Source organism: Dipodomys spectabilis, unplaced genomic scaffold, assembly GCF_019054845.1.
Source record: "Dipodomys spectabilis isolate Male_0828 unplaced genomic scaffold, ASM1905484v1 ptg000408l, whole genome shotgun sequence".
NCBI lineage: Eukaryota > Metazoa > Chordata > Mammalia > Rodentia > Heteromyidae > Dipodomys > Dipodomys spectabilis.
Genome location: NW_024871085.1, coordinates 1,217,210 through 1,237,096, shown reverse-complemented (window position 1 = coordinate 1,237,096; position 19,887 = coordinate 1,217,210). Strand labels below are relative to the sequence as shown.

General features: G+C 38.6%; 1 pseudogene; it reads right to left on the bottom strand.

Moving 5' to 3' along the window:
• Positions 1 to 560: 560 nt before the first annotated feature.
• On the bottom strand, positions 561 to 657 carry LOC122096975 (annotated as a pseudogene).
• Positions 658 to 19,887: the final 19,230 nt, after the last annotated feature.

Here is a 19,887-nt window from a genome sequence, read left to right as displayed (position 1 = left end):
CCAAGTGAATTGCCTGACTTTGATGTCAAAATATATTCGAGTTGTTTGTATACATCTATAATGATTTCTATAGAGTTTGTGATTTTTTAAATCATAAATAATTTTAACTTATCTGTTGAAATGAGTAATACAGAAAGTAAAGATATTTCTGGTGCATGTCTGAAAAAAGTATATTTAAAAATATTTAGTATTCTGTTTGTGTAATGTCCATAACCTATTTCATTCTCTCCTAGATATAATCCTTTGAATTCGACATTGTTTTATAATATATAGGTTAATTAATAAATGTGTCCTTTCAGATTGCATTCCATATAGAAACAGTTTAAGATTCCTTTAATTCCTAGGTCCTTAAAGAATTTTATTTCTTTAGGATAAAATGACAATGTTATCTTATTTCAAAAGTTTTATAAAGGTTATGCTATGTAAAGGAATTTGTAAAAAGTGAAGATTGAATGATGTCAAACTAACTTTTATTTCTATGAATTACATGTATTCTTACACTTGTATATTTGTAATCAACTTTTTAATAACTGTTTTTAATTTCTTGCATCAGAAGAATGAAAAATATGCAATACTTCACAAATTTTCATATCATCCTTGTACAAGAGCCATGTAAATCTCTGTATTGTAATTTGGGTAGACGTGCTGCTGAAGCATGTAGTATCCTGGAAATTTAAGTAGTTAATGATGCAATCTTAAGACAGGCATATATCTTTGGTTGCCTATTTGTAAGAAGGAAACCTTATTGTTCCCAAAATTGCAGTTCATCTTATTTCTGTAAAATTCTGTGTATGGTGGAAAAAACTTATATTGTTTGTTCAATTGCTCACATTTGCAATTTTTTCAATGACTATTTTAAGTCTTTTTCATTTGAAATTGGATCATACTTTGCAGCCTTTATATCTAGGTCCAAAGATGATGGATTTTCAAGTACTTATTTATTAACTGATTTAGCTTTGTGGAGATAATGGAGTCAAAGTAAGCCTTGCTTAAAAGCTATTCTAAACTTCTGCAGCTTAAAATCTCGCAAATGAGGTCTTACTGGCACAAATGTCTTCCTGACCCTTTATCCTTGCTCCATGTAGGAACAGACGAACCAGAATCTTACCCTGACAGCATAGATTTTCTTATTGGAGCAAAACTAATCTGTTACAAGGGATCATAAAGAGACAAACAGTTCAGACAGTACTGTTCAGACTAGAAGGTATTTTTTCAAAATATAATTGTTTATTACACACTAACATTTCAAAAGAAGCTAAAGCCAAGAAGGTGAAAAAATTGTTCATATGTATGATTACCTAATGTCTTGGCCTGTCTACCATCCAAGCAGGCAGGAACTTACACCACTGATTTTCTATGACCAAATATATTCCATAGCTCCAAAAGAAGTCCATATGTTTCTCCTCGTTATTAGGCCTTAAATTGGTAATGTTTTAATCACAGTGTTTCCTCTTGCCTCTAGGCTGTATATCTCGGAATGGTAAAGCTTTAGCTCTAATTCTACCAAACACTGAGGTAGAGGTAATGGAATAATACTTTAAAACCGTTGCCTCTTGTGGCTCAGTGGTAGAGTGCTTGCCTTGCATGCCTGAGGCCCTGGGTTTGATTCCTCATCACCACATAAGCAGAAAGAAAAAAAAACTGTTGCCTTTGATACCCTTACCACAACAGAACAATGCCAAACATTTTCTAATATTATATATTATTATATATTTTATATTTATATGTGCTGATTTTATATTTCACACAGTGAATCTTATTAGAATTAATTGATAATTTGAAAAATTAATTGATATTTATTCCAATAAATAGATTGGAATATAAATAATCAGGATTAGAATATATATTAGAATATAAAAATTATCAATGCAATGTTTTCGGTATAAACTTGTGATAACTTCTAAATGTTCTTGGTCTTCTGAATTCACATGGTAAAAAAAACAATGTTGTTTGCTTCTAATCTATAAGGGATTTTACTTTGCTGCTCTGTTTATTGTTTTAACTCGCTGGTCCCAAACTGTTTTTCTCCATGTTTCTGAAGCATTCCTACTGATTATACTCAAATTTTTCTGATATGATGTCTAAAAGCTATTATTCTTCTACAGGATCCACGGGTCCTAGGATCCCAGGTCCCAGTTATCCGCATCATAAGATAACTAAGGCAAGAATTCTCACCTACGTCCATGCAACATGCCAACAGAAAGTAATTGAAGACCCATCTCAATTTCTCATTTTCTATATTTCAGGGCCCCAATTCCTTGAAATGCAGGAATTATCAGTAAGCAGTTGGGAAATGCAAGGCAACTTAAAATGCAACATGAAATCACAAAATGTGAAAGTACAGTAATTCAAACTTTTAATTTTCAGATGACCATCATATATGATTGAACAAGACCACGAATGTCACTAGATCATTTGTAATACCCCTCTCCTAATGATTAATGAATAATTTCATTCCAGCATCAGCAGGCCAAAAAATAGTTCCTGGAACAATAGATCCATATTTGGTCTACCAATGCTAGGAATATTTGACATAGAGGTCAAATATAATTCAGAAAAACATTAATTGAGAAGATCCTTAGTGCTTCAAAACACTGGTACTTCAGTAAAACTTGGTTCTGTAGTATAAAAATGTTGTCATTGTCAAACAAATGATAACCTACATTTAATCTCCTGAAAGTATATTCCTTTTCAAATAAACTTTTAAAAATCACATTTGCCAAATAACACTTTACAAGTAGATGATATTTAGTGACATAAATAGTTTTTCACGGGGAGGGAGCAAGTTACAATAGAGTTTATTTATTTACCCAGCACTAATGCCAAACAGGTTCATCCATTCATTAAAGTGTAGAAATTATACCCCCCATCATTTGTTTTTTCAGTAGGTGACTTCAAAAATTTGTTAAATAGATCAGCCTCCCATATTTCAAACCAAAACATTAGCTAATAAAGTAAATTTCATCACATACTAAGTACATTTTAAAAAATCACAAATAGTTGCCTTATCATATGGTGTTTTGTTTTCCCTATCTGTCTAACATAGTAAGAAATATGACTTTAAGTCTTGAATACGGGTACTCATCAGAGATTTGACAAACATAAAATCTTTCTTCTACTTCTATCATATTCCTCTACAATAGTAAATTTTAGTTTTCTTCTTTTTCCAAAACTTATTGGTAGTAGAAAATATTATCTCATGTAAAATAAAATAACCACAAACCACAGTGCAAAGCCATTTATAAAACTGGTACTTAGGAATACATTCTAAGCATTTTTTAAACTTTCTTGTTGACTACAGTTCATTAAGCTCTTCCAATCATGGAGGCAGTTAAGATCAATGCTAAGGGTTTCGAGCATCTGTTGAGCATTCAGGGAGTGTAACCCATCTTCCTTGACAGCGGCCCAGTATTTTTGGGTCATGGGGGTACCATTGGTTAGGTCGTGCAGATGTTCGGTGGACGTTTTCAGGGAACATGAACTGGGGTTCAATTATAGGCTTGGCTGTCATTGCCATGGTAGATGTGGGGCCTGTGAACAACTGTTGTATTACAGGGGGAACAACGAGTTTTTGTTCTTGGGCAAAGTTGGATATCTCTGCCCAAGGATACAAAATTTTCTGAGAAGAATTCCCAGGCTTGCCTAAACAGCCAAAAGAAATGATTGGGCAGGCTTCCTGTGACTGATAGTGTGGGGGAGGCGGTTGTACAAGCGTAGCTGGCTGGCCCCCTGGGTCACCTGTTAGTGGAAGTTGTTGGTTATCTGTGTTCTTGCTGGAATTGTTTGCTGTGTCACAAGAAGATGGGAGTGCTAAAGCAGCTTCACAATTTTCCTTTTGTTCTGTTTCTTCTTGCAGCGAGGTGTTAAACGCTTGCAGAGTTTCCCCTTCTTCTTTCCCTGATAGACAGTCTTGAATAGCTACTACAATGGGGTAAAAGATTAGGGGCAGCTCAGAGCCGTCATGGACTTCCTTTTTATGAACTGCCTGAAGGACGAGGGTCCACCTGTCTGGATCCCAAAGGGCCCCGGAGTCAATCCAGGGATACAATTCATTCACTATTTCCCATATTAATCTAGCTTCCTTTTGTAATACTTTTATCTGCCTACTCCGGAGCAGGGCAACAAATGCTTGTGATTGAGGCTCTCCTGCTGCTGGGGGAAGGCTGCCCATGGAGGCACTAATTTTGCACTAGACCCTCGACCGTCCATCTGCAGAAAGCTATCGAGCCACTCGTTGGGCACCACTTGTAGGGCTAGATCTCCAGCAGGAGGTAAGCATGAACGACTCACACAAGGAACACACGTTGGGAGAACAGGCTTATGCAGGTCTTGTTTATTTCTGCACAAGGGGGGGATTATATAGCCCCAGCTTTCCCAACCTCCTGAGTCCTTCCCAGCCAATTACTTAGTGGGGAGTTGATGTAAGGCACTTGTGATGGGCACTGCTTGGTGACAGGCACTGATTGGTCTTCCCGGGCTTGTAGGGAGCATGGACAGCTCATTTCTGGCAAGCTAGGCAGACATGCCTGTGGGTCACGTCTCTATTAGCAGGAAGTGTGCTTCAACTGCTACTCTAGCTGACTCAACCAGATCTGACCGGCTCTACCCACACTACATCTTCATGGTTTTCCTTTTAAAACTCTTTAATTTGGATGTGGAATTTATTTTCATGTCTTCATTCAATCTGTTCTGCATTGTAGTGAGCTAAATAGGCTCCGTAAAATCACTTTAGGTAGCAAAAATATTAAGACAATGAATATCAAAAAGTTTGGCCTCCCTCCACTCCTGAAGTCAATATGCTTAGCTAGGGCTTCTAAGAATGAGTTTTCTCGCCTTTTCAATTTGCTCAATTATTTTCTGATCCCAAAACTTTTTGGGTTATTTAATAAGTGAAGTCCTCAATATTTCATGTTAATAAGGATATTACATATTGTAAACTACTAAAAAATGTGAAATCATTGGTTTCAAGTATCCAATCAGATTTTTTTCTGTTGTTGAGTGCTTCAAGTGCAAAGACATTGTGGAAAGTATTACAAACAGAAAAGTGTAAACCCAATACCTTCTTTCAATGTTGAGGGTACTTTCTCCCTAAATATTTGGACCCAAATTATCTTTTTCAGAGAATTACTGTTTGGTAATTAAAGTCAATTCACAAATTTTGATGTCTTTTTTTTTAAAGAACTTTTAATTTAAATTCCACTACAACCTTGTTTCACACAGTAAGAGTAGATTTCCTGGGTAAGGACAATTCTCAAGGGAACCTACAGGATTTATAGAAAGGTTTCTGAGGTTTGTTTAGTGTGAAAATGAGCCATCTTCACCCACATTGCTCCCTCTCAGCAAAGTCTCCATGGATTACTTTGCATGAACGCCTATTTTCCCAGGCAAATTTAAATTTTCATAATAGGCAAAGTTGTTAAAAAATTTGAACAAATAAAAATTTACCTGTTATAATTTTAAAACTCTTTTGAAATTCTTTTATTAGAACTGCGAATTCACCAATCCTAACCTCACCTTTACCATGAAAAACAGTTAACATGTTGTTTTCATGATATAGTGTCCATGAAACTATTATTTTCCAGTGGCTTTGTTATGCGTATATAAAACCATATAAGCTGATTCTGAGCAAAATGAACTCCAAGATATGAAAACGAGAATATTATTTGCAGTTGTTGTTTTTAATGTGCTATGTGATTTCTGTTTTCTTTGGGGTTTTTCCCCTGTGCTTTATTCCGTGCTGTATTTGATTTTGGTAGCCTGTGTATTGTGCATATATTTACGTTAATTAGAGAAGGGAAGAGGAACAACAAAATGGTGAGACAAAGGACAAAGGCAAACCAATGCAATAGCAATACTCACAAGACAATATGTTGTAAATATACATTACAACTTGTGAGGAGTATTGGGGTGAAGGAAAACTGAAGAAAATCAGGGAAGGGGTATCAAGTTTGCAAAGTTATTTATTCATTACCTTAAAATTGCTGTAACCCCACTGTACATCACTTTGACAATAAAATTAAATTTAAAAAATAAGCTGCATGAAATAAAATTTCACTGTATTGGTACAGTAAATATTATTCTTTATGTAGTACCTTTTTAAAAATCAATACTGTTTGGCGTCTAATTTGAATTAACTATCCTTTTTAATCAGAGGACCATCAACTTGAATGCTATCTGACTAGACAATATTTTCACAATATACTTACCAATATTTTTAAAAAAGAATAAATATAGTACTTTCTCATACTAAAAGCGAAAACAGTTTAATTCTATGGAAACCTATAACTTTTAAAAATAAATAAGTTGTTAAGAAGACAGAATATATGTGTTCTTCAACATTCCAATGACGAATAACTACTCATTTTCAAATTCAGAAAATTCCATACCTGAGAGTTTCAAAACAGTGCCAGCTTGCATGTTACGTAATTCTGCAATAGATGCATTTTTCCATGGGGTGTTACAGATTGAGAGTCAACAGAAAAATAACCACATTCTGGTTGAGGATAAAACTATGTACCATAGGTAATAATTCTTCAAGAGTAAGCAATTGTTTATCACAGTAAGCTATTTTTTTATGACCACCAGTCCCAATATTTATGACATAGATTCATCCTAGCCCAACAGTTTAGAACTTTTAGGGTGCACCACAAACCCCTTAATTCACATCATGAATAGCTTATCTCTACTGTGAAAAAAATACAACTCTGCTAATGTGATGCCACACATGTTTTGGAAAGAACACCACAATAAACTGGGTTGCATCATTTCCCCCCCACTGTTATTCTTGAGATGGGAACACTTGCAAATATTATTTATATTTATACTTTTTTAACTATCATATAAATTCTGGATGCTAAGGTCAGAAGATTACAGTTCAAAGCCCATCCAGGCAGGAAGATTCCCTAGATTCTTATCGTATAAACTTATCAGCAAAAGTCAGACACAAGTGGCATTGAGGTTGAAGGGGGAGAGCACGAGCCTTGAGCATAAACAGGCTCAGACACAGTGTCCAGGCCCAGAGTTCAATCCCTAGGACAAACCAATAAAACAAAAACAAAAATAAAAAGAAACCTCAAAACTAACATTTTTCTCATTGTATACAGTGGCAAATAATTAAGGAAATTGCTTCCCGTGTTACGTACAGGTAGAAGAAAGTAGATGTCACATGATTATTCTCTTCATACCATGTTATAACAAAGACTCCAAAAATTGCTCTTATTCTAAATTTATAAATTAATATCATCAATTTTTGGCAACTCTGTCTACACCATTCACATTATCATTTTATACATTAATTATTGGAATTATCTATTAACTAAGTTCTAATTATAACTCTCTTGAAAGAATATTCTAGGAAAATACAATGCAAAATCATTTGTGAATTTGTCAATTAAACCCTCTACTTAAAAAGAAATTTTAGCATCCGATAGAATATGAAATTAAAAACAAAATCAAAATATTTATTTTAAATCTAAATTCTAATTTAGCAAAATCTTCAAAATCCTACATTAGACAAACTTTTCTATTTTTCTAGGCTTAAATTGTTGTAATCCTACATCATTTCTTTGAGATACAACAGAATGATGGTTATTTACTTTTTCAAATTTTGGATGGGAATCATGAGTCATTTTGCATCTAGGAATGATCTGTAATGAAGAGAGAATTTAAAACACAAGTGAGGATTAAGTATGAGTTGCATTTCAACAGAAAATTTGACTTCTCAAAACATAGTGACAAAATTAGCCCAAATGTCCAGTTATGTATTCCTTTCTGGTTTGTTTTTTTTTTATTAAGACAAAATTATACTACCTGGTCCAGGGAAGGTATCACTATGTAATTCCACTCTCTAGTCTCCTGTCTTAATCTCAGTGCTAGAATTCTAGGCTTGTATCACATTGCCCTGCCATAGTTTCTTGGTTTATTTAATCTAGATACAGACTACCAATTCTGAACTTCTCCAGGGATATAATACACCACAGTGACTGTTCAGACTGCTTATCTACTATTTTCAAAGATGTTCTCACATTTGACACAGGATATGAATATTTTCAGATGCACTTGCGGGGTCTCTGATTCGTTCCTCCATGGATGTGATCCCTATAATAATGATTAATTGACTCTCTTACTATGTCTGGACAGTACCTATGTAATATTCTCAAACTTTTTTGAAGGAAGTTCACTTGAGGATTTTCTAATATTAAAAATTAACCCTTGATTCGAGTCTTAATCAGGATATATATTCTGTTGTTTTCTAACTTTTCTACACATTCTGAGAGTTGTTTCAATTGTGTATTTGTGTGTGCACATATAAGTGCCTCTGTGTGTTTGTGTATGTTTCTATGTATGCATGCAAAAGCCTCAACCTCTTATTCAGCAATCTTGCTCATAACTGGTATTCCACCACCTGAGCCATTCTTCCAATCCAGCTTTTGGCTTCTTTTTTATATGTACTGTTGGAAAGACTGTCCTGCCCAAGCTGGATGCAAACTGAACTTCCCAGACTCCTTTTCATTCTAAGGTTTTATTTCTCCAGGAGTATCAACTTTTAAACTACAAACATTTTTCTGAGGGTAATATCTAAGCTGTAGCCCAGATTTTTAACTCAAGAATTCTTTTTTTTTTTTTTTGTTTTGGTGGCGGGGGTCCGGTCATGGGGCCTGAACTCTGGGCCTGGGCGCTGTCCCTCAGCTCTTCAGCTCAAGGCTAGCACTCTACCACTTGAGTCACAGCGCCACTTTCGGCTTTTTTCTTTTTGCTTATGTGGTGCTGAGGAATCGAACCCAGGACCTCTTGCATGCAAGGCAACTGCTCTACCTCTGAGCCACCTTCCCAGCCCCTAACTCAAGAATTCTTATAAAGATAGATGAACACACACATTACTTATCCTCAGTTACACTGTTAGAAATGTGATCTAAGCTGGGTTGTGGTGAGATATGAGGATTGGGGTTCAAAGCCAGCCCAGGTATGAAAGTCCCAGAGACTCTTTTCTCCAATTAACTAAAAGTAAACTGGAAATGGCACTGTGGATAAAGTGGTAGAGCATTAGCCTTGAGCTGAATAGAAGAGAGACAGCTCGCAGGCCCAGAGTTCAAGTGCCAAGACCACCGCCAACAAAAAAATATACATATGCAAGTGAAGAAAAAAAAAGAAATGTGATCTTAGCCACCAGTTCATTGCTAATATAATCCCTGCTCTCACAAGATGGACATTTTTTTTTCAGTTAAGTCCATGCTCATATATCTGACTTGCTTTGGGAACAATATTATTCTTCCATTCTACTTTCTACAAAATTGCATGATTAGCAAGCATGATTTAGAATGAGAGTGGCCTCATAATTCATGTTCCATGTAGGAGTCTTGCTTTCTGTATATCACTCCCATAAATCTACATACTGGACTTGGCTTTATTGTTTCAATGTTGTCTTATTTGTAGTTTGCTATATTGTATTGAAGCCTTATACTTAAACACAGAACTTCTCTTTCTCCTATTATTGCTATTGATTCCCTTACTGTTAGCTCATGTACATTTGGGAAATTATGAACATCACATACACTCACAAAAAGAATGTTCTGAGAACCTTCTTCCCATTTAAAATTCACCTTAATTTACAGAGAACTTACAAAGTTTGAACTCAATGTACTCATACATAATGTATTTATAAGCAATATGAATTTCATATTTTCTATTTACTGAGTTGTCTCTGAAACACGTGTTACCTCAGGTCCAAAGGTGTCCTAGTGTTATTTCAGAGAAGCCAGAAAGCATTCATTATATTTCAAGCAGCACCATCGATTGTTACTGGAAGTAACTTTTACTGGATGTGGAAAATGACACCAGGAGAGGAATAGAACATAGAGGATTAACAAAGTTCAAGTTACCTTGTGCTTTCCTTTTTACTGTACAAGAAAAGTATCCCAAGACTTGAAGGAAACTCTGTCCCTGGCTTTTCCCGAGTGTGTTCTTTACTCATATAAAATTTTTCTGTAAACTTCTAGTTGAGATTATTACAAAAGGAAATAATGTACCGTTTGAAGACCAGCATAGAACAAAAGGAAATAACGTTGTTTTAAAAGTGTTCTCCTGCAAAAGAACAAAGAGGTTTTAAAGTGTCATATGGATGGACATTTCACCCCGAGATGATTCTCTTGATGCAGGAGTCAGTTATCAATTCCTTTGGTCTGGTCCTGAGTTCTCCAGAGCAATAAGGATTCCAAAAAAGCAGGATCCAGTGAGTATGTTCAGCAAAAGGAGCCTCTTTTCAGACCAATACTCTTTTAAGGAAGGTCCCAAAGAAATATCTGGGATTTTTGTTTGCTTGTTTGTTTAGTTTGTACTGGTTCTGGGGCTTGAATCCAGAACCTGGATCCTGTCCCTGAACAGTTGTCTTTCCTGCCCACCTGCCCCCAAAGCTAGTACTCTACTGCTTGAGCCAAAACTCCACTTCTGGTTTTTTGGTGTTCAATTTACTATAAGAGTTGGACAGACTCTCCTGATTGGTTTGGCTTTGAATTAAGATAATAAGAAAGCTAAGTGACATCAACTGTATAGACTTCTCCTTTGGAACAAGAAATGTTAGATGAAGTTTATTGTAAAGCTAATATATGACAATTTTTAAAGGAAGAGGATATGTCTAGCAAAGAAGCCATAACTTAAATAACTCAGCAAAAATAGGTGCACTGAATCATTTTGAAATTATTTTTTCTGCTTGGGAAGATTACTGATCTTGTCCGTCCTTTTGGGAAACTTAAAGTAATATTTGCACTTTTTGTTGGTTGTGGGGCTTGAACTCTGATCCTGGGGGCACTCCCTCAGCTCTTCAGCTCAAGTTGAGCACTCTACCGCTTAAGCTACAGCAACACTTCCGGGTTTCTGGTGGTTAATTGAAGATAATGGTCTCATGGACATTCCTGACCAGGCTGGCTTTGAACCACAATCCTCTGGTCTCAACCTTCTGAGTAGCTAGGATTACAGGCGTGAACCACCAGCACCCAGCTCATATTTGCACTTATGTGCACTGAATGACACTATGTAGACAAATAATGGAAATTTGAATCAAATGATGGCATTGCAGCTTTTCAGAAAATGTGAAGTAGCAATAAATATGTCCTCTTTTCCATGTTGTTTCATTAATGACTCATGAGCTATTGGACCCTTACATTAGCATCCTCTGCCATCTTTGTAGTTGTATTTAGTATCAGGAAATGTTCATAGAGGAATATAGAAGACTGAGATTTTTAGAAAGCAAAAAAGATAAGGTATGAAAGAACAGCACAGAAGGAGATACATTTATTACACAGAAATTAAGAAGTAGCCTAAGAGATTTAGAATGCTAAAGGCAATATGGAATAAGACTAGTTGATAACTATTTCTTCAATAACCAAAAATGGTTCTCTAAAACAATTTCTGGTATACCTTATTTACTGTCATTTGTTCATTAACTCTCGAATTATTCCTTCTGTTCTGTCACTACTGTTAATTTGTCTCTGCCATTTTGGTGACATGAATGACCAAAAATATTTCCAAATCTCACTTAGACTACTCCTCTCATTGTGATTAGCAGTGACCATTCAAAAACCTGGAAACTTTGAATTTCCAGAATTAATCTTCACCTGACTTGTAAGCACATTCAAGCCATTAATTGCTGTGACCTAATGAACAAAACTTTTTTTTCAACACAATATCCTAATATAAGTAAAGTACATGAATTAGGGACTATAGTCAGGTGTCAGTGTGACAGACCAGCTCAGCCAGAGCACTGGGACCGATGGGACAGGGATCTTGGGATAGGTGGGTAAGGTGTCGGCGAAGTGACAAACAGACACAGACTCAAAAGTGTTGCATCTGGGTGTATCTTTATTGAGGAGAATTAACATTTTTATACAGTGTGTGATTGTGACATAGATTCTTTGTTTATTTAAGGACATAATCAATTTTTTTAAAGGCAAAGCATTGATGAATTACATGAAAATTGATGACTATCCCACCAACAGTTTAAGCTAAGTGGTGTGAAACAAGTCTAGCATATTGTTTAATAGAATGCGTCATCTATTCAGCCTTTTTATGTTTAATAATTAAGAAACCTAAGGCAGGGATGTACTTTTATTGTACTCTTTTTATTTTTATTTTTATCCAACAATTTTCATCTTTATAAGCTCCTGTATAAGGAAATGGTTCTTCGGTTGGTTATATTTTGTGTGAAACCACCATCTATTCCCTATAACGTAAGTTGGACTAAACTTAATATTAACTGTTGGGAGAATCTTTCTTTTTCTTTTATAAACAGAGGTCCCTTTTTTTTTAGAACTCTCTGAACTACTGGGATAACTCTTTCTAACTTAGTTTAATTCATTGATTTTGTCTGTTGGACATATCTGGAAATTTTAAGTCTATATATTTTCTATGCGTGAGCTGCAAAACCGCTTGTGAAGTTGTAGGAGTTTCTGGAGGCAATTTAACATCAGATGATAGATTGATTGGGGCATTGCCCACATTTAAACTTTGGTCTTAGTCTTTATTACTTAGAGAAGCCATCTCTATTGGCCTGGAAATATACAGCATGCTCTGTTCGCGGATCAGTAGAAAAATAGCCGAAACGAGATTAAAGGTAACGAATGTACAGCCAAGAAGAATATAGTAAAAATAAAGGTAGAGGCTATAAAGGTGCAGCGAAGTGTATGGGAAGCCTTGAACCAACACCCCCTCCCTGCAGGCATGCTTCCTTGAAGCTCTTTGTCTAACATGATCTCTCACGCAGACTCCGCAGAAGGTGGCATGGCACCAACTGGCCACAGAAAGATGTACACTCAGCTGGAGATACCAGGAACCACTGGAAGTGCAGAAACTTAAGCGTTTGACTTTGTTTCTCTGGCCAGAGACTATTCATTGAATTAGCAGCCCCTTATTCTGTTGCCGATGTCAAATCAGAAGCCATCTATCCACCACAGGCAGCTTTATTAGATGTTCAAATTGGTTATGGAAGTGCCCCGCTCACCTACGCCAGCCTCTCTTTGCTGAACCCAGCTAAGGACTCTTTGCAGACACATCCTCATGGCTGTTTTGCCTGCTGTGATCTCTGCTCCTTTCCAAACGCTTGCTTCAGCAGCTTCCCCTCCATTGTGCCTGTGCCTCTCGGACTGGGTTCCCATGGTGTTTGGATATTGAGCTGCTTGTTAGAGGAGGAAACAAGGGTTGTTGTGTACATTGGCAGGCCTGAACTGGCCTGGAGGCAGGACAGACGCTCTCCCAGGTGGGACTTGTCAGGGCACAGGGCAGGCATCCTGCCACTGGGCCCTGGGTAACTGTGGTGAGCAGCAGTCACACTGGAACTTCTCTTTCTCAGAGAACAACCGGTTAAGTCTAACCAGATTGTCTTCTCTAGGGAATCCGGTTCTTCACCAACTCCTGGGGGATGCCTGGGGCTTGAGTCTATGCCAGGCTCCACTCCTGTCCAGAACCTTTCATTCCAGAAGTTTCAACCAAGTGTATGTGCCATGGCATGTCAGTATGGAGAAGCAATTTTATATTCCAAGTATGGGTTCCTTATTTTGTATTTATTAACTAAATGTTTTTTGCTTTTGTTTTGTTTTGGTTTGGTTTGTTTTTTGCTAGTCAAGGGGCTTAAACTCAGGGCTAGGGAATAATTCCTGAATTTTTTTTTTGCTCAAGTCTATCACTCTACCACTTGAGGCACAGCACCATTTCCAGTGTTTTTCTTTTTATGTGGTACTGAGGAATTGAACTCAGGGTTTCATGCATGCAAGGCAATCACCGTATCATGAAGCCACATTCCCAGAACCCTAAATGACTTTCTTAAGTTGACATTACATTTTCATTCCATAACTATGTACCATAATATTGTCCACATGCTAGAAAATGATGTAGAAAGAATACAATAAAATAAATGCAGTATGGCTAGATGGACAATGAATAACCCTCACAGTCTAGCAAGGGCACAGAGGGCTTACCTCATGGAGATGTATCAACATGCTGAGTGAGACAGCTCCTGACCCACAGCCCACCTCCAGAATGAGTAGGCCATCTTGGCTTCCAGCCACCTGGGGATGTTGGGCCACCTCCTACAGCACGGATTCAACCAGTTCCTGAGAGAGAGAGAGAGAGAGAGAGAGAGAGAGAGAGAGAGAGAGAGAGAGAGAGAGAGAGAGAGAACCAGAATTACAGTTAAATCCAGTGCCAGTGGATTAGAACTCTAATTCTAACTAAACAGGAGGCTGAGATATGAGGATCATGATTCATAGAAAACCCAGGCAGGAACTTCTGTGAGAATCTTATCTCCAAAAAACCACCATAAAACTGGAAGGGGCACTGTGGGCTCAAGTGATAGAGTGGTAGCCTTGAGCTGAGGAGCTCGAAAACAGTGCCCAATCCTAGAGTTCAAGACCCACTACTGAAAAGAAGTGGACTTCCCACCACAAGAAGTAGACTGAATAGCACCCATTGTCCTAGGGATCATGGTAGAGAAGTCAGGCTGAGCTTCCTGTGAACTTGAGGTCATAAGTAGGTCACCTGGCTTCTCTGTGCCTCGGTTTCCCCAGCTGCAAAACTGAACAGGTAATAATGAAAGAGAGCCATGTTTAGGTTCATAATCCCACACCTGTTACACTAATAATAACAGGCCACACCTGAGCCCTTTCTGGTATCTTCCAGTCATATACTCACAGAATTGCCAAAACCTTATCTGAAGGCCGCTCCCTCTCTGCCTAGCCATTCTCCAGAGATCTCTCTGTATAAATCCCTTGTTTCCTCACAACTGTCCTGTGAGGAGAATGAGGTTCAATGTCTGAGGCTCTACAAAGAACTTCACGTGTGGTCAAGAATCCAGTGCTGTGGATTGAGTTTGGGATAATCCATCTAAACCAATGACTGAGCATGGTGCCACATGTCTACCATCCCAACTAGAGAGGACCAGGCCCGGTGGAGCATATCTTTCACAGGAGGACTGTGATCCAGCCCAGCCTGAGCATATATTTAGTTTCTATCTCAGAAATGCTCAAGACAGAAAGGTGGCTCATCAGAGGTGAGGAGAGGAAACAATTACGGGGGTCATGGTGCCCCAAGAAGAGTGTTTGACCCCGGTTGAATTGGTGTTGGGGCGGCCACTCACCTGCTGAGAGAAGCTGTTGGCAGCTCTTCCAAGTGCGGCAGCAGCGATGGCAGCAGCATTGCGGACATATAGGCCCAGAGCAGAAGACTAGGGGCAGGGACCAGGTCGGGGATTTAGGCCTGCTGGCAGCACGCCATTGCCTGAGGTTTGAAACCTGGCACCACATGAACAGAAGGAAGGGGCCAGGTGGGGGTGGGAGCATCAATTTCCTACTATACTCCAAAGTCACCTCAAGTCTCTTCCTCACCACTCAGCCACCTCTACATTCCTCAACTACTGGTAGTGGTGTAAACTAACAGAGAGAATCCCAGTGCTACCTGGCAGCATGGAATGTGGATGTGGCCAGCATTCTTGTATCCCATTGGTCAGAAAGGAGCATGAAAGAATGGGGGTGTGGCCAGAATCCTGTGAAGCAAGTAGAATGGGTGAGTGTCAACAGGCCATCCTGGGGCAATTTGAGCTGACAGGATGTTCCCAAGACCTGAGAACGAGCCCTAGGGCTTAACAAAATAAGAACAGATTGACATGCAGATGGCAGTATGCTATTAAATATATATCTTTATAGAGTTCCAGAGATGTCTATACATTACTCAGTTATATAGACTATATTCCTACCAATTCCTGAGTATTCATTATGTGTCCATGTAATTAATGTTATTGTTTAAGTCCTTAAACTATTAATGAAAGCACTCAGTGTCCTGAAATTACTGTGTTCCTGTAAGTAATAATATTCTTTTAATGCTTCATAAATATTAAATAAAATCAACCAGCCTTCTGAAATGGTGCTGTTTAATTTTATAGGATCATCATTCACTATCAACTCATTCAACTGTGACATTGACAAAATTCCAGTAATATTGCTTTGGATGGGAACCAGTTTCTTAGTATCTCATGCCATTGGTTGGTGTCAGGACCAGGATTTGAAATGAGGACCTATGTTGCCACATGGGCCTATGGCTTCCATGATAATCTGTCAGCCTTCAGCAATGGAAGGTGAAGTACCCTTTGCAACAGTGTCATTCAGACCGAGAAGGGTCACTGCAAAGGAAGAAAACATAAAAGGCATTGTTTTCCCTGCAATACCTGGGGTTCTAGGATCACAGGAGCACCTGCGTGTCCAGTGGCTTTACCCCAACCTAGGGTGATTGAAGCTGAAGCAGACTTGCCATGACCTGAGTTCAAGCCCCATGCTGAGAAAAAAAATTAGCTCCCTGGCTTGCAATTCACAGTTTATTCTTACAGGCTTTGGATTTCATCTCAGGATCTGGGTAAATCTGCAGCAATGTGGATAAAGGGGAAGATCACCTTACATGAAGAAAAAAAAGTCATGCCTGTTCACTAGTCCTGAATTCAAGACCCAGCCCTGGAAAACATACTATTTATATATATTGTAAACATAAGATTTATACATACCTATAGATGTTCAGTCCATACATGTTTGGTGTGGTTGTTCCTTGTATCTTTTGTTTTATTCATTTATTTACCATTGATTTTACTATGATGAAACCCATTCTGTTTATTACATTGATGACAACTTATCACAGAACATCTAGATTTGTAGAAATGTTCTCCATCATGCCTCACCCTCAGAACTCACAGAGAAAAGGAAAAAAAGTTTCACACTGTCCTTTTTACTCCACGATCCACTTGTTGGTAGTGCTGGGATCTGAACTCAGGGCAGAGCAAAACCAATTGGCCAATCAGTCAAGATAAACATATGAACCAATGAGCAACTAAGGAGTGTGGCCATTCCCAGAATCTGACATTGATCCCCAGGGTGGTCCACTATAGTCATAAATTCATAATTTAAACATAGGATCTATATTGACATACATGTGTGGACAGCATCTTGTGTTCAGTGCAATTGTTCTCTTTATTTTGTCTCTAAATCATGGAGGTATTGGGTATTTTAATAAGTATGGTGACAGGTATACCTGTGCTGACATGAATGACAACATGTTCCGATGGTTACATTGTTGTTTATGCATTCTCCATCGTATTTGAGACCCAGGACTTTCATAGGAGAGGATAAAAGGCACAACGACTGGCTTCTGACATCAGGATGGAATTTTGTCAGTGCTGGGATTTGAGCTCAGGACTGGGTAACTCTGTTGCACTGTGTGGGACAGGGAAGCTCACCATCTTTGAAGACTAGAATGTCAGGCCTGGTTCAGGGCCTGATTTGAAACCCCAGCACTGGACAAAATAGCAAGCCCACCATTTTTAAACATAGAATTTCTCATTACCTAGAGGTGTGGTATGCATCTTGCATTCAGTGTAGTTATTCGTTCTATTTTGTCTTATTCATCGATGTATTGTGTATTTTATTGCACATGGGGTGACAGATATAACTCTGCTGACATGGATGACAACCTATTCCCATAGCTCAGGGTTGCCTATATAGCATTCTCCATCCTCAATGAGACCCAGGACATTGTCAGGACAGGAAAACATGTGCCAACACAGGCTTCTCACATCAGAATGAATCTTTTGGTAGTGCAGGAATTTGAACTCAAAGCCTAGCAGGCACAATTGGTGAATGGGTCATGGTGAGCACACCAGGCTGTGAGCCACTGAGGAACTAGGCCATTCCTGGGACCTGAGATGGAGCCCTGGTGGGGGCCAATATAGACATAAATTCATAATTAAATAGAGCATTTGTATTACCTAACATGGGTGGGTGGCATCTTGGGTTTGGTGTAGTCATTCTCTTTGTTTTGTGTCTTATTCATTGATGTATTGTGTATTTCCTTGAGTATAGGATGACAGATATAACTGTGGTGAACTGGATGACAACCTATTCCCATGAGTATAGAGTTGCGTATACATTCTCATTCCTAGTTGAGACCCAGAACTTGCACAGTACAAGAAAACAGGTGCAACGACTGGCTGCTCACATCAGTGTGAATTTTTGGCAGTGCTGGTATTCGAACTTTGGGCCTAGAAGGCCCAACTGCCCAATGGGTCCACGTGATCGCACCAGACTGTGAGCCACTAAGGAGCTGGGCCATTCCCAGGAACTGAGATCGAGCCCCAGGGAGGCCAAAATAGTCCTCAATGATCATTTAAACAGGGGATGTATATTCACATCCGTGTTTGGACTGCATCGTGCATTGAGTGTAGTTATTCTCTTTATTTTGTATGCTATTCATGGGTGTATTGTGTATTTTCTTGAGTATATGGTGACAGATATAACTGGGCTGACATGGATAACAACTTATTCCCATGGCCACAGGGTGGCCCATGCATTCTCCATCCTAGCTGAGATCCAGGTCTTGCACAGAAAAAAAAAAAAAAAAAAAAAAAAAAACAGGTGCAACAATTGACTTCTGACATCAAGATGAATATTTTGGCAGGGCGGGGAATCTGAACTCGGGACCTAGCAGAACCAAATAGCGAATGGGTCCAATTGAGCACACCAGCCTTTGACCCACGAAGGAGCTAGGCCGTTCCAAGGACCTGCTATTGAGCCCCCGACCCCGCGGGTAGAGCGGGGATCACAACAGTCATCCATTCATAAGGTGAAAGTAGTATGCAAATAAGTACACATTTGAATAGAGTAGGAGAGATGGTAATCTGTGGTGGAATCCAATCTGTGGACTACCGATTCTTGGATCTTTCCTAATGCCTCCATTTCATGATTGTGATGATTATTGTCGTGCTTCATCAACTGTTCTTTACAAATAATCGATACCCCATGAGTCTTGCCTATCATTTCCTACTTGCATCATGCACGAACTACTCATTCAAGGATGAGATCGATCACATTCCATGACTCATCCCAGGTCCACAAACGAGTATCTCAGGATCTCCCGCCATTCCCTCCTCGTAGGGAGGCTGAATTCAAGCTTCAAGCCTGGAAAAGATACTCCTTATATACTTTTTTTTTTGGTCCACTCGTGGGCCTGAACTCTGGGCCTGGGCCCTGTCCCTCAGCTCTTCACCTCAAGGCTAGTGCTCTACCATTTGAGCCACCTTCCCAGCCCTCCTTATATATATTTAAAAGATAAGATTTATACTTCTGGAAAGATGTTCAGTCCATATTGTGTTTGATGTGGTTATTTATTTTATTTCTTGTTTCATTCATTTATTTATAATTTATTTTATTGACTCTGATGACACCTATACCATTTATTATATTGTTTACATCCCATCACATAACATCCAGATGTTAGATGTGTTCTCCATCATGCCTGGCAATGCCAGGATCTGAACTTTGTGCCTAGCAGGCCCAATTCATGATTGGGTGAGATTGAGCATGGCAGCCTCTAGCCAATGAAGATGTCAGGTGGTTCCCAGGCTCTGAGATCGACCCCCAGGTTTGGCCCAAACAGCGATACATGGATAGGCAGACGGAGGTATACAAATAAATATATATTGGTAAAGAATTCCATAGCCGTTTCTCTATGATAGAAGGACACCTACTATGTTCCTACCAACTCGTAGGTATTTATTAAACCGCCATTGAAGGATTATTATTCTTTTCATGATTAATAAATTATTAATTAAGATCAATCAGCATTCTAGGATTATTGCATCCAATTTTAGAGTAGACCGATGCTTAAACTACTTTTTCAATCGGTATTCCTATGCATAGTTATGAGTCTCTTGTGATCTCCTGCTATTGGTGTCAGGACTGGGATTTGAACCCAGGGTCTATGTTGACAGGTTGTCCTATGGCCTCATTGATAGCCCAATAACCACCAGCAATGGCAGGACAGGTCCACTTTGCAGGTTTGCCATTCAGACCCAGGATGGTCACTGTG